A 15,434-nucleotide genomic window follows, 5' to 3' on the forward strand; every position below is an offset into this window, starting at 1 on the left:
TATGATCCTTTCTCCATTCTCCTAAGAACAAAAGACATAACTGCTGAGCTTGAGAAATTTTACTGAAAGTTTGAAGGTGACACAGGGAAATTACAACCTAACAATAAATACTAGCTTCCGCTGTCTCCAGAATCCGTCCAGCATCATAGCCTATTCCTGCTGCCATCTCCCTCCTTAGCTCTAAGCCTTCCCCAGGTTGCTGGAACCAGGGTCCTCCCTCCTGGGGAGCAACCAGTCAGGAGAACTCCCTTTCTGTGAACTCACTTCTCCCATCTCACCCCATGAAGATAGCCATATACAGGGTAACAACCCAAGCTGGCCCATCTACCTTACACTTAATCTACTCACTGCTACTTGTCATACATCAGCCTGCATTCATTCACTCTTTCATTTCAGAAATAATTACTGAACATATATTTTATACCAGACATTGTGCTAGGTTAGGACAAAAATATACAGCAGCAAACAAAACAGACTAGATAGACCCTGCCCTTATGGAGGAGACAAACAATAAAGAAGTAAACTAGAAACTAACTCTGACAATTACAGCTTTCAATGATTTTTATGAAGTATTTTTAAAAGCCAGGATGACATGATAGATGGGGGTCTCAGGATGTTGGAAGTACCACTTTAGAAAGGATGGGTAAGAGAATTCTCTCTGAGGAGGTGACCCTTGGGATAAGCCTGAGAGATTTAGGGCTGAACATTACAAGGCAGCCTAAACATGTATTTAAGGTACCAGCAAAGGAGAGGCAACAAAATTTCTTCTGAAAAATTTTATATCTAATATATTTTTAAAGACATGGCAATAGACACTTAGGGCAGAATTAGAATGCTGTATGTCTCCCTTACACATATTATATTATTTTCTTTATTTTTTTTTTTTTTTCGGTGCTCGGGCCTCTCCCTGTTGTGGCCTCTCCCGTTGCGTAGCACAAGCCCCGGACACGCAGGCTCAGCGGCCATGGCTCACGGGCCCAGCCGCTCCGCGGCATGTGGGATCTTCCCGGACCGGGGCACGAACCCGTGTCCCCTGCATTGGCAGGCGGACTCTCAACCACTGCGCCACCAGGGAAACCCTCCCTTACACATATTTTAAAGTTTAATACCGTTTTTATTTTGATTTACTAGGGCAGATTAGAGCATTCATTCTTTTTTTTTAATTAACTTTTATTGAGTATGGTTGCTTTACAATGTTGTGTTAGGCTTCATTGCACAATAAAACGAATCAGCCATACACATACAGATATCCCCTCCCTTTTGGACTTCCCTCCCATTTAGGTTACCACAGGGCACTAGGTGAGTTCCCTGTGCTATACAGCATGTTCCCATCAGTGGTCCATTATATACATAGTATCAATAATATATATGTGTCAATCCCAGTCTCCCAAATTCTCCCACCCCACCCCTTTCCCCCTTGGTATCCATACATTTGTTCTCTACGTCTGTGTCTCTATTTCTGCTTTGCAACTAAGATCATCTATACCATTTTTCTAGATTCCACATATACGCATTATTATATGATATTTGCTTTTTTCTTTCTGACTTACTTCACTCTGTATGACACTCTCTAGGTCCATCCACGTCTCGAAAAATGATCCAATTTCATTCCTTTTTATGGCTGAGTAATATTCCATTGTATATATATACCACATCTTCTTTATCCATTCCTCTGTCGATGGACATTTAGGTTGCTTCCATGTCCTGGCTATTGTAAATAATGCTGTTATGAACATTGGGGTGTATGTGTTTTTTTGAATTATGGTTTCTCTGGGCATATGCCCAGTAATGGGATTGCTGGGTCATATGGTAGTTCTATTTTTAGTTTTTTAAGGAACCTCCATACTGTTCTCCATAGTGGCTGCTCAATTTACATTCCTACCTAGAGTGCAAGAGGGTTCCCTTTTCTCCACACCCTCTCCAGCATTTATTGTTTGTAGAGTTTTTGATGATGGCCATTCTGACCGGTGTGAGGTAGTACCTCATTATAGTTTTGATTTGCATTTCTCTAATAATTAGTGATACTGAGCATCTTTTTATGTGTTTGTTGGCCATCTGTACGTCTTCTTTGGAGAAATTTAGGTTTTCTGCCCATTTTTGGATTGGGTTGTTTATTTTTTCTGATATTGAGCTGTATGAGCTGCTTGTATATTTTGGAGTTTAATCCTTTGTCAGTTGCTTCATTTGCAAATATTTTCTCCCATTCGGAGTGTTGTCTTTTTGTCTTACCGTCTCCTTTGCTGTGCAAAAGCTTTTAAGTTTAATTAGGTCCCATTTGTTTATTTTTGTTTTTGTTTCCATTACTCTAGGAGGTGGGTCAAAAAAGATGTTGCTGTGGTTTATGTCAAAGAGTGTTCTGCCTATGTTTTCCTCTGAGAGTTTTATAGTGTCTGGTCTTACATTTAGGTCTTTAATCCATTTTGAGTTTATTTTTGTGTATGGTATTAGGGAGTGTTCTAATTTCATTCCTTTACATGTAGCTGTCCAGTTTTCCCAGCATCACTTATTGAAGAGGCTGTCTTTTCTCCATTGTATATTTTTGCCTCCTTTGTCATAGATTAGGTGACCATAGGCGCGTGGGTTTATCTCTGGGCTTTCTATCCTGTTCCATTTATCTATATTTCTGTTTTTTGTGCCAGTACCATACTGTCTTGATTACTGTCACTTTGTAGTATAGTCTGAAGTCAGGGAGCCTGATTCCTCCTGCTCCTTTTTTCTTTCTCAAGATTGCTTTGGCTATTCAGGGTCTTTTGTGTCTCCACACAAATTGTAAAAATTTTGTTCTAATTCTGTGCAAAATGCCATTGGTAGTTTGATAGGGATTGCACTGGATCTGTAGATTGCTTTGGGTAGTACAGTCATTTTCACAATATTGATTCTTCCAATACAAGAACATGGTATATCTCTCCATCTGTTTGTCATCTTTGATTTCTTTCACCAGTGTTTTATAGTTTTCTGAGTACAGGTCTTTTGCCTCCTTAGATAGGTTTATTCCTAGGTGTTTTATTCTTTTTGTTGCAATGGTAAGTGGGATTTTTTTCCTTAATTTCTCTTTCTGCCCTTTCTTTATTAATATATAGGAATGCAAGAGATTTCTGTGTATTAATTTTGTATCCTGTAACTTTACCAAATTCATTTATTAGCTCTAGTAGTTTTCTGGTGGCATCTTTAGGATTCTCTATGTATAGTATCATGTCATCTGCAAACAGTGACAGTTTTACTTCTTCTTTTCCAATTTGGATTCCTTTTATTTCTTTTTCTTCTCTAATTGCCATGGCTAGGACTTCCAAAACTATGTTGAATAAGAGTGCAAGAGTGGACTCCCTTGTCTTGTTCCTGATCTTAGAGGAAATGCTTTCAGTTTTTCACCACTGAGAATAATGTGTGCTGTGGGTTTGTCATATATGGCCTTTATTATGCTGAAGTAAGTTCCCTCTATACCCACTTTCTGGAGAGTTTTTATCATAAAAAAAAACGGGTGTTGAATTTTGTCAAAAGCTTTTTCTGCATCTACTGAGATGATCAGATGGTTTTTATTCTTTATTAGTATGGTGTATCACATTGATTGGTTTGCATATATTGAAGAAGCCTTGCATCCCTGGAATAAATCCCACTTGATCATGGTGTATGATCCTTTTAATGTGTTGTTGGATTCTGTTTGCTAGTATTTTGTTGAGGATTTTTGCATCTATGTTCATCAGTGATATTGGCCTGTAATTTTCTTTTTTTGTGGTATCTTTGTCTGGTTTTGGTATCAGGGTGATGGTAACCTCATAGAATGAGTCTGGGAGTGTTTCACCCTCTGCAATTTTTTGGAAGAGTTTGAGAAGGTGTTTGCTCTTCTCTAAATGTTTGATAGAATTCACCTATGAAACCATCTGGTCATGGACTTTTGTTTGTTGGAAGATTTTTAATCACAGTTTCAATTTCATTACTTGTGATTGGTCTGTTCATATTTTCTATTTCTTCTTGGTTCAGTCTTGGAAGGTTGTACTTTTCTATGAATTTGTCCATTTCATCCAGGTTGTCCATTTTATTGGCTTATAGTTGCTTGTAGTAATCCCTTATGATCCTTTGTATTTCTATGATGTCAGTTGTAACTTCTCTGTTCTAGTTTCTAATTTTACTGATTTGAGTCCTCTCCCTTTTGTTCTTGATGAGCCTGGCTAAAGGTTTATCAATTTTGTTTATCTTCTCTAGGAATCAGCTTTTAGTTTTATTGATCTTTGCTATTGTTTTCTTCATTTCTACTTTATTTATTTCTGCTCTGATCTTTATGATTTAGAGCATTCAATCTTTTCAGGGATTAGAACCTCTGAAGTCTTACTCAAGTCCTAGGAGATACCTGAAAAGGGTGTTCCTGGCAAAGAATGAGCAAGTGCAAATGTCCTGTGGCAGGAAAGAGCTTAGTTTCTTCTACAGGTAGGAAGAAGTGACAGGAACAGTATGATTGAGGTGGGAGCTGAAATGGGTGGTACATGTGGGCAGGGGCCTGGCCTCAGACAGGGAGTGGTTTTAAACACTGGTTATGTAGGATTCCCTGATTTTTTTTTTTTTTTTTTTTAATTTCTGATGCCCAGGCCTGACCCCAAGAGAATTAACTGGTCTGAGGTGGGGTTGTGAAACTGGTATTTTTTAAAGTTCCTTGGATGATTCCAACTTGCAGCCAGGATGAAGACCCACTGACATGGGGCCTTACAGACAGTCAGAGAGACAGAAAAGTGAATGGTGAAGAATATGGACCCTAGAATTAGACAATCTAGTTTTGAATCCCATTTCTGCCACTGACTAGCTGTGTGATCCAAAGCACATTACTTAAGCAAAATGGGGATAGTAGTTTACCTACTCTGCAGAGTTATTTGTAGGATTAACGAGCTAATACATACAACGGTCTTAGAAAGCACGTATTAAGGATGCAATGACTTCTAGCTTTGGCTGCTCTATGTGAGCGATAATGGCAGCTTGGCCCAGGTTGGAGGCGCTGAAGGTGAAAAGACAGAGTCAAATTGTATATTTGGAAGTAGAACAAATGGGACTTGCTGAAAATTGGCTGACAAAGATGAGGAAAAGAAGGGAATAAAGGATGGTTTCCATGTTTGGGACTTTAGCAATTGAAGTGGTAATATTTTACCAAGATTGGGAAGACTAGGAGAGGAACAAACTTTGAAGAACAAAATCAGGAATTTCATTTTTATGTATTAAGTTAAAGACACTCTATTAGATATCCAAGAAGAGATACCTATTAGACAGCTTAATATGTATTCCTGGAGCTCAGGAGAGAGGAATAAATTTCAGAGTCATTAACATATAGTGCTGTGCTGTCCAATATGCTAGACATTAGCCACACTTATAAGGTTATTTAATTTAAATTTAGATTAATTAAATAAAAGTACACATTCAGTTTATTAGACACTCTAGTCACATTTCAAGTGCTCAACAGCCACAAGAAGCTAGTGGCTACCATCTTGGACAGCGCAGATACAGAACATTTCCATCATTGCAGAAAGTTCTAGAGGAAAGTACTGAGTCTCAATCCATGGAACTATAGGAAATCATCTATGAAGTGGTTCACAATTCTGGCTACACATTAGAATCACCCCAGGAATTCAGAATCAATTCATCTTGGGAAACTCCCAGGCAATGGTAGTTTTTAAAAGTTCCCAGGATGATTCTAAAGTGGAGCCAGAGCTGATCTAAGAAAATAATGTTGGTAGGGCCCTAGGGTACCCCAATATTAAGGGCAGTGATTCTCAATCTTGGCTGAACATTGGAATCACCTTTAGAGCTTTAAATATTACTAATGCCTGGGTCCTGCTTGGAGAGATTTCTGATTTAATTGGTCTAGAGTGCAGCCTGGTCTTCAGAAATTTTAAAAGCTCCCCAGTTATTCTAATGGACATTCAAGGCTGAGAACCACTGATTGATAGAGGGGAAAGGTGTAATGAAGAAGAGCTTAGAAGAATAAAATAATGCAGTACAATGAAAAACAAGAGAGTGCAGTGTCCCTGAAGCAAAAAGAAAAAAAGCGTTTCTAGAAGGAAGAAATGGTTCTATCTGTTGAATGCTAAAATTCAGTTCATTTAATAAGCATCCCATTGGATTTTGTTGGGGTAGTGCTAATGCGAGCCAGATGGGAGTGGGTAAAAGAATGAATGGTTGATGAAGAAATAAATACAGTGATTGTAGACAACTGTTAATACACAGTTTCAGTTATGAAGAGGAGCAAAGAATGCTGGCAGCAGTGGGATAGTGATTTGGGGTCATGGACTAGGTTTTTTAAGACACAGATATTAGAGTATGTTTGTATGCTGAGGGATACTATAATAAAGGAGAAAATGATTATTCAGGAAAGAGGAAGGATCTGGCAGGAAGTTGACTTCTTATCCAAAATCCCTACCCTCCTTCCTCCTTGCTTAAAGATCCCCAGTGTTTTTCAAGTCTTCAGGGCTGCTGTCCTTTCCCCAGTTCAAAGATTAGCCTTAGCCAGTGGTTCTCAAACTTTAGCATGTGTCAGAATGACCTACAGGACTTTTAAAAACACAGCTAGTCCTGCATCCAGAATTTCTGATTCAGTAGGTTTGGAGTAGGGCTCAAGAATTTGCTTTTCTCACAAGTTCTCAGGTAATGTTACTGCTCTGGTCCCAGGAAGAATCTTTGAGAACCACCGGTCCAAGTTCATGAAGGTTATCCTTTCCTTCATAAGTAGTCTTAGGGATGGGAATTTAATGCACTTCTGGCCAATGAAAGGAAGTCTCTAGGAAGATTCTAGGAAAGGTTTCTTTGCTGATAAAAGAAAAAAAAACAGTCTCTCTCCTTTCACCAGATGTTATCATATTGAATGCAATGCCTAGAACAGTGGCAGCTATCTTAGAAACATCATGTGAGAGCCAGACTGTGGGCTGAAGATATCAGACTAGAAAGATGGAAAGAACCAGGTTTGTTTGTTTGTTTTAATAATGTTACACTACTGAATTAATTCTGGAAACCCTGTCTTGTGAAATAATATACTTGTCTTATTGTTAAATCATTTTGAATTAGATTCTTACTTGCAACCCAAAGCAACCTAAGTTTTGTGTAGATTCCCAAGATCTTAAATAGATGAGTCAGGATGAGATTTAGGGGCACCTCTATATAGAAAGAACGGAGGATGCTTCCTCCCTGGTAACGTGACAGAGGTAGAGAGTGTGGGTACTGATGCAGATAGATTTGGTGGTTGAAAAATGAAGTAGCTCCCGGCTGATTCCTTCTATCTTACCAGGGCAGGAGGTATCAGGGAAGAAGAGGATACAGCCTGTTTAAGAGGTGGGGAGAAAGTGTGGAAAAGTCTTTTTAGAGAATAATAAAAATAACTGACTGGGAAAACATAAGTTATAGCTAACTGTTCATTTGAGATTTGTGATCTTAAATTTATAGAAAATAAGCAGTCAGCCTAGTTTGACAAATTTCTCCAATTTCTTGGGTGTAGATTGATATAGAGCAGACAGCTGACTCTAGCACAGTTAAGTCTTTCTGGGTAAACATGAAAGAAACAGAGAAGGACAAGGAAGGACAAGGTGTCTTCAAAGAAGTGCTTATGAGGATGGACCATAGAATCAAAGCCAGATTCTCCTCATCCCGGAGAGTCTTCCCCAATCCTCATCAAGTTTTGATTGGGTTTTCTCCTGGCATCCCAGCAGGAGCTCCTAGCATACTGCTTGTATTAGTTGTCTCTTATTGCATAGCAAATTACCACAAACTTAGTAGCTTAAAACAATATTCAATCGTAGGCTTTCACTTCTGTAAGTCAGAAGTCTGGGCACAGTAGCTCAGGGTCTCCCAAGGCTAATATCCAGGGGGCTACATTCTCATCTGGAGTTCAGGGTCTTCTTTCAAGTTGAGGTAGTTGCAGGATAATTCAGTTCCTTATGGTTGTAGGACAGACATCCCATTTTCTCACTGGTTGTTAGCTGGGAGCCACGCTGGGAGGCCACCCACATTTCTTGCCACATTGCCTCCTCCATCTTCAAAGTTAACAAGGGAGATTCTCCCTCACTTTGAATCCCTCTCACACTTTGAATTTCTTCTTCAGGAACAGCCCAATTCCTTTTAAGGGCTCACATGATAGATCAGGTCCATCTGGATAATCTCCCTTTCTTAAAATTAGCTGTGCCATGTAACATAACCTAATCATGGGAGTGACTATCCAATCATATTCACAGGTCCTGGGGATTTTACAGGGCTTGTTCACCAGGGGCAGGAATCTTTGGGCCATCTTAGAATTCTGCCTACCACACTAGAAAAGTGTCCTTTTAAATGGGGGAGAATAGACAAACCTGACAGAAGAATTCCAAATAATGTAGATACTGTGCCCTCCAGGAGGTGGAACATAACTCTCTGCCCCCGAAATGTGAGCCATGCACAGCAACTTCCTTTTAACGAGTACACTGGAGAAACCTGACAATCACTACCTGAGCCTGAAGGTCAATGTCAACAGTGATAAGTCACATTGATGTCATGTACCCTTGATATGCTGTGATGGGAATGTCATCTTACCTTTGTGATCTTCCTCCCCCAAACCCATAACCCCAGTCTAGCCATGAGAAAAACATCAGACAAACCCAAATTGAAGGACATTCTACAAAATACCTGCCCAGTACTCTCAACACTGTCAAGGTCAGTGGAAACAAGGAAAGTTTGAGGAACTGTCACGGTCTAGAGGAGCCTGAAGACATATAATGACTAAATGTATTGTGATATTCTCATGGGACCCTGGAACAGAAAAATGAAATTAGGCAAAAACTAAGGAAATGTGAATAAAGTATTGGCTTTACTAAAAAAAAAAAAGAAAAAAGAAAGAAAAAATGAAGGGAGGAAGAAGGAAGGAAGGAAGGAAGGAAGAAAGAAAGAAAGAAAGGAAAAAGGAAAGAAAGAAAGAAAGAAAGGAAAGAAAAGAAAAGAGTACTTTATCACAAGAGGGCTTCTGACCTAGATTCTGGATATGAAGGGAGAAAATCAGATTTTGTGATACATACCCCTAGAACTGAACTACTCTGGAAGCTGATTTAGGAAATAAGACCTATTGCTCTGCTTCACTACCAGCCTTATGCAAGCATCAAAGTTCCCTCAATCTCCAGACTTCCAACCTTTCCCTCTTCTCTCTGTCCCTTCATGGGGTGATCTCTCCCATTCCCAAGATCTCATCCATCCCCAACTCACTGAAACCTCTCAAATCTTCAACTCCAGACCCACCCTCTCTCCAGATCTCCAGATTCATGGTTTACATACAACTCTCTGCTGACCATCATTGCCTGTATGTCCCATAAACAGCCCAAACTTAATACATTCAAAATGGAACTTATTCTCTTCCTCACCAAATGTGTTTTTCCTCTTCTCTTCTCCAAGCCTGGGAGTTACCTGCAACTCCTCTCTCTTCCACAGTGTGCCAGTTTCACCTATAATTTATCACTCAGATCTTTCCCTCTGTCCCCACTGCCTCTGTCTTGGTCCACTCCCTCACCGCTTCCTGCCTGAATTATTCTAACAATACCCCACTCGCTGCCTCTAGCTTGCTCCATTCTCATGTATTCTTCACTCTGCCATAGTTATCTACTTAAAATGGTAACCTTGTTGAACTCTTTTGCTGCCTAAAATTCATCAGTGTTTCCCATTGCCTACAGGATAACCAATTCAATATAAGACAAATTGATAGTTAGGATTAAACACCTGCCTCCTGCATACTATTTCCTGCCATTTCCCCAAACCCATCCTTTATGCTCTAACACCAATCTTGCCTAACTTCTCTTGGACCATGCAGTGTACTCTCATGCATCCTCCCCTTTTCATGTGAAGTCCTCTCTCATTCCTGAATCCCCAACCCTGAGCCCCTCCTTTCCCTCCCAGAATCAGTGAACACTATCCATCCTTTAATAACCTAAGCTGCTCAGACATCCACTCTTAGGCCTTCTTTGACCACCTCCTCCTCAAATTGAATCAATACGTTTCTCATTCTGTTTGTTTACCTGGTATATAGTTCTATGATTGTGCTTATCCTAGTATTCCATATATTGTCATAACTTATTTAATGTCTGTGTCCTCTATTTGACTATGAGCTACTTGAGGGCAAGGAGAACTTTGTATTCTGCTTTTTTTTATAGCTATACATGACACAGTATCAGACACACAGCTGGCTTCAACAAAGGCTCTGGACCTTATTGCTGCCTATACCACCTAGGGAATGCTAATGTCTTGGGCTAGGATAAAGGACCACGGGAATTGCTGACATGGAGCAGAAAGCAAAGACAACTGAAGCATAACCAAATAATAACTGAACCAACTGCTTCATTGGTGCCAGACCACTAAGCCCTTCATAGGGCCCTAGCTCAGTATTCACCACACCCCTTAGTTGGTGTTAGCATCACCCTCACTTTACAGATGAGGAAATGGAGGCTAGAGGAGTTAAGTCACTCGTCCAAGGTCAGACCCCGGCAAGAGGAACCAGGACTTGAAGGAACCCAAGTATGTTTGACTCCAGAGCCCCATACTCTTAAGTCCAGCTAGCACTTGAGCTTGAAGGAAGTTCCTTGCACTGATTCAAACTTGTGAAGGACAGCACTGAGCTTGTGCCATGGGGGCAGCAGGGTGCCACTGCTCCCAGCCCATGCTGCCTGCTCCAGCAGCTAGTGTCTCTGCTCGGCCAGAAGCTGTGAGGGACAAAAGCAAACTGTCTGTGAAGGGTCTATCCCTTGGTATCGATTTGTCAAGGCCCTGGGGTCCCGGGGGCAGGTAGGAGGGATTCCAAAGGGTAAGCCAGTCACCGCAATGTCAGACATGAAGTTGGGAATGGAAGTAAAAGGTAAGGGAGCCAGAGTGGAGAGGATCGAGCCAAGTTGCCAGGTCTTGGGCAATTTCAAGCCCAAGGCTCTGAGCCAAGGACAAGCCACTGTGCCTAAAATAACCTCCCAAGAGAGTCTTAACTGACCATTTGGTAATCATTATCCCAGTTCTGACTTTTAGGTCAATGTCATTAGCATTGACTGGACCCCTATCATACGTTAGCACCGTGAAAGGTACAAAGACCTGGTCTTCTGCAGAGACAGGGCAAGCGCACAGGACACAATGAGAGCGCTGTATAAAACAATACATAATGCAGTGCCAACCTGTGCGGTCCCAGCCACAAAGCCAGCTGGAATCCGCAGAAAGGAAAGAGCAGAGTGTGCTGGCACAGGCAGTGGGGGCTTCTTGGAGCACAGGACCTGAAAGGAGGAAGACAGAGTAGAAGAGAAGAGCTTTTCGGGTAGGAGGAAGAGGGGGAGCAAAGGTGAGGCGGCAGCAATGAGAAGGAATTGTTTCTTGGGCTGTATGAAACCCATCTGTGGAACAAAGGATTCTTGTTGGAGAAGAATAGTATCTGAAGTTAGATGAGCAGGGAAGATCAGATGATAGAGGTCTCGGATCCAAGAATATTGGTCAAGTAAATTTAACGTGCAGAATCCAAAAGTTCGTCACGTGGGCAATGAGAAATCATCCGGGCTTTGAAAAAGGCAATTAAGAATAAAAATTTAGGGCTTCCCTGATGGCGCAGTGGTTGAGAGTCTGCCTGCCGATGCAGGGGACACGGGTTCGTACCCCGGTCCAGGAAGATTCCACATGCCGCGGAGCGGCTGAGCCCGCGAGCCATGGCCGCTGAGCCTGCGCGTCCAGAGCCTTGTGCTCCGCAACGGGAGAGGCCACAACAGTGAGAGGCCCGCATACCACAAAAAAAAAATAAATAAAAATTTAATTTTAGGGAGATTTATTTGGTGGTAGTGTTTGAGATGGATTAGAGATGAAAGGACTAAAGGCAAAAAAAAAAAACAAAACTGTCAAATAAAAACAAAAACAAATAAACCCTGAATGCTTCTTGGGTATCCACTAAAAGTCTGACTGCATGCAAACTTAATAATCATAGTCTATCCCCTGCCAGTCCAATGGGGAAGACATTCATTAATCCCATAGTTACCTATTAAGGACCTGCTATGTGCCAAGGATTATACTGGGTCCTGGGGACGCAGTGAAGAATAAAACAAAACTCTGGCCCTCATAAAGGTTAGCGTCAGGTGGGTGTGGAAGACAACACAAAAGCAAACCAATAATTACATCAATGTAAAGCCAGGTACGAAGTGCTAGGAAGGAAAATAAAGCAGGGCATTGGGCAGGGAATGGTGTGATAAGCAGGTCAGGGAAGACCTCTAAAAGAAAATGTCACAATATTTCAAACCCAGAGAACAGGCAAAATGGAGATGCCACCGCTAGAAATAAGAATATTGAGAAGGTGACTCAGTTTGGAAGAGTACAGAGAAAGTGGGGAGTCTTGTTTCAAGTGCGGCAGGCTTGTGTTAAAAGCAGGATATCCACACAGAAATGTCAGGACACTAGAACTCTAATGTACAAGATCAGACGAAGATAAATTAGGTTAGCCATGTAGATTTTAAAATCATCCATTGATATTTCAGCGATAAGAACCTTCTCTCCAAAACTAATTTACATGAAATGAAAATAACTCAAGGACTGAAAAAATTGGAGTATAAGATACACAAATAGTTTTATCATATCTCCTGTGATGATCCCCATGCTCCAGCCTCCTGGAACCTCAGGAATTGGGCAGTGACTTTGATAGGCAGCAAGCTAGTAACAAAATAATAATACTATAATTGAGGCTCATACACAACCAACCTTCCAAAAGATGTCTGTCCCCTGTTCCTTCAAACCCCTAAGCACGGTTGTTGGGATAGCTCTATTCCTCTTCTGTACTGACTCCTTGGACCATATGTTGCCCCTTTGTGATTGCTTCTTCTGCTGATACTTCTGAATGTTTTAGTGTTTGGGAGAAAGGAATTTGGCAAGCAAAATGAACAAATTTTAAACTGACCAATCCTGCTTTCCTAGAAATGGCAGGAATTAACGTTGGGATAGACTCATAGGCTCCAGTTTGCCCAGAACAGTTCCAGTTTCGGCACTGTAAGTCCCGTATCTTGGAGAAACCCCTCAGCCCTAGGCAAACTGGGATGGTTGGTCACCCTACAACTGGTATGACCTTGACTGCTATACCCTATGTCTGACGTGCATGATGCAACACAAGGCTTTACATCTCTAAAGAGACAATAGCGCAGTCAAATCACGTGCTTAGTTTCCCAAGCCCTAGCCAAACTGCTACCCTAGAAACTGGGTACTCTTTCCTACCCAGACAGAGGAGGTGTGTCAGAAATTTCTAGGCATGTGGTGACCCTGGATTCCTCAGCCTTCTATTCCCACCATCTCACACTCAGCTCCAGCTACCACCTAAACAAGGAACACCAAATCCACCAGTGACCCCAATCCATGGCACTGGCCACCCTCTCTGCCCAGCCCTGGCCAGCAAGCTGGTAGGGCCTGGGGCGGTGGTCAAAGTTGGATTATCAGAGAGGGAAAGAGGAGAACCCATCTGAGATGGTGACGTGCTGTACCACAGCAAATCACAAGAAAGGGGAACCCCATATAAATTACAGTCTGCTGACGTTGGGAGGCGTGCAGTTTGCGTCTTTGAGTTACAGAAATACTAGAAATGCTCACTGAACAGTCCATTTCGGAGTTTTGGGTCCAAAGCTCCAAAGGGCTGACTCACCTTCAGAGCAGAAACCACGTGAAAGCCCTGGTATTAAGGTGTACAGCATACGCTAATTCAGAAGCCGTAGTATTTGAAACTCATACAGATCTTGGGTAAGCTCACAGATCATTTCCGCCGGTTATTAGAGGCTTCTCCAAAATTATAAGGAAGATTCAAAGAAAATGCCAAGACTGATATTCATCCCCCCTTGTTACAGAATTTTCCTGCCTCACGAGGTGAAAAGAATAAATAAGCAGGGGACACAAGCCTCCAGGAATCATCCCTCTTTGGCCCTTTGTCACCTTGACTGCTTGTGTACATATTAAAATGTAGAATTTCAAATAAGCTCTTTAGGTATCCTTGCCCAATTTGCACACACAAATCCTACTAACTGAACTACTAATAGCCAAGGTGAAGGGTAGACGTAACTGTTGCCTTTTTAAAATGATTTGTCTAGGAAATTGCCTCAGACCCCAAAGAAAGATTACTGTTAAAATTTCCAAGGACCCAAATACGTGAGCCCTGCAACAGCCGTTTCCTGGTCCCTCCCCGCAAGGCTCAGCCTGACTGACTTTGCTGTTGCAAGATTGCATCACTGACTTTTGCAATTTTCTGGCCAGTCCAATTTCCCCCTCCTCTCTTTGCCCTCTCCCTTTCTCTGCTTGAAGCGCTTTTAGCCCAAGGTCTCTCCTTTCCCCTACTTGCTAACTAACTCTTGTATATGGATAACCAAAGCTAAACCAGAACACCCGCCGCAAAGGTGATGAAGTTTAATCCTAGTTGAAATCAACCCTACCCTCCTCATGCTTCCTAGAGTACTCTCTACTCTTCAGCTTCTTACCCAAGCTGCCTACTCTCACTCTTCTGTCCCTAAACTGTTTCTATGCTAAGTGGAGCTGGTACGGTGGCGTTGCCCCCCAGATCCAGGGAAGTGGCATATAATTATTGAGGAAAGTATGAAATATTTGCAGTTCAGACCAGCAGACAAACTTTTACCAACGGCCCTCCTTCCATGTTCACCTCTCCCTAGCCCCCAACTTCACTTCTCAAGTGGGAGTGGGGACAATTTGGATTTAACGGCAGTTCCCTGATACACAAAAGTACAGATACAAACACCTACAGGCACAGAGACTGACATCACACACACACACACACACACACACGCCCCCATCTGTGCATAAAGGGCACCCTCAATGAATAGTTATCTATCAAGTGACCCTAGCGATGCAAGCACCTATGAATAAAACCAGTCAGACCAGAAATAAACAGTATAAGCACAAAGTGCATTATGCAGAGCCTGGAGACCCGTTCTGATCATTACCCGGATCCCTCCCCCTTGCCTTCTACCTCGGATCCCTATACGTGTGGGAAGACGACAAACCTCCTGAATAAAAACTAATTTTTCAGTTAGGTAGAACCCCAGGTGTCTTTATAAGGGGTCCTTCCAGGCTGCCCCGGACGAGTGAAGCTGTGACCCCACCCACACGATTAGGAAAGAGGTCAGGGGCTTCCCTGGTGGCGCAGTGGTTGAGAGTCCGCCTGCCGATGCAGGGCACACGGATTCGTGCCCCGATCCGGGAAGATCCCACATGCCGCAGAGCGGCTGGGCGCGTGAGCCGTGGCCGCTGAGCCTGCGCGTCCGGAGCCTGTGCTCCGCAACGGGAGAGGCCACAACAGTGAGAGGCCAGCATACCAAAAAAAAAAAAAGGAGGTCAGAAATGGACGTGGATACCTCCCTGGGCTCTGGGTCCTCACCCTTGTACATCCAGGCCCGCCCTCCCCCGCACCCCGGGCTCACACAGCCTGCGCGACGTGCACATCTCGTGGCTGACTC

The sequence above is a fragment of the Delphinapterus leucas genome, chromosome 1 (genome assembly GCF_059928025.1).
Source record: "Delphinapterus leucas isolate spDelLeu-1000000601 "Yukka" chromosome 1, BTC_Dleu_Yukka2, whole genome shotgun sequence".
Taxonomy (NCBI): Eukaryota; Metazoa; Chordata; class Mammalia; order Artiodactyla; family Monodontidae; genus Delphinapterus; species Delphinapterus leucas.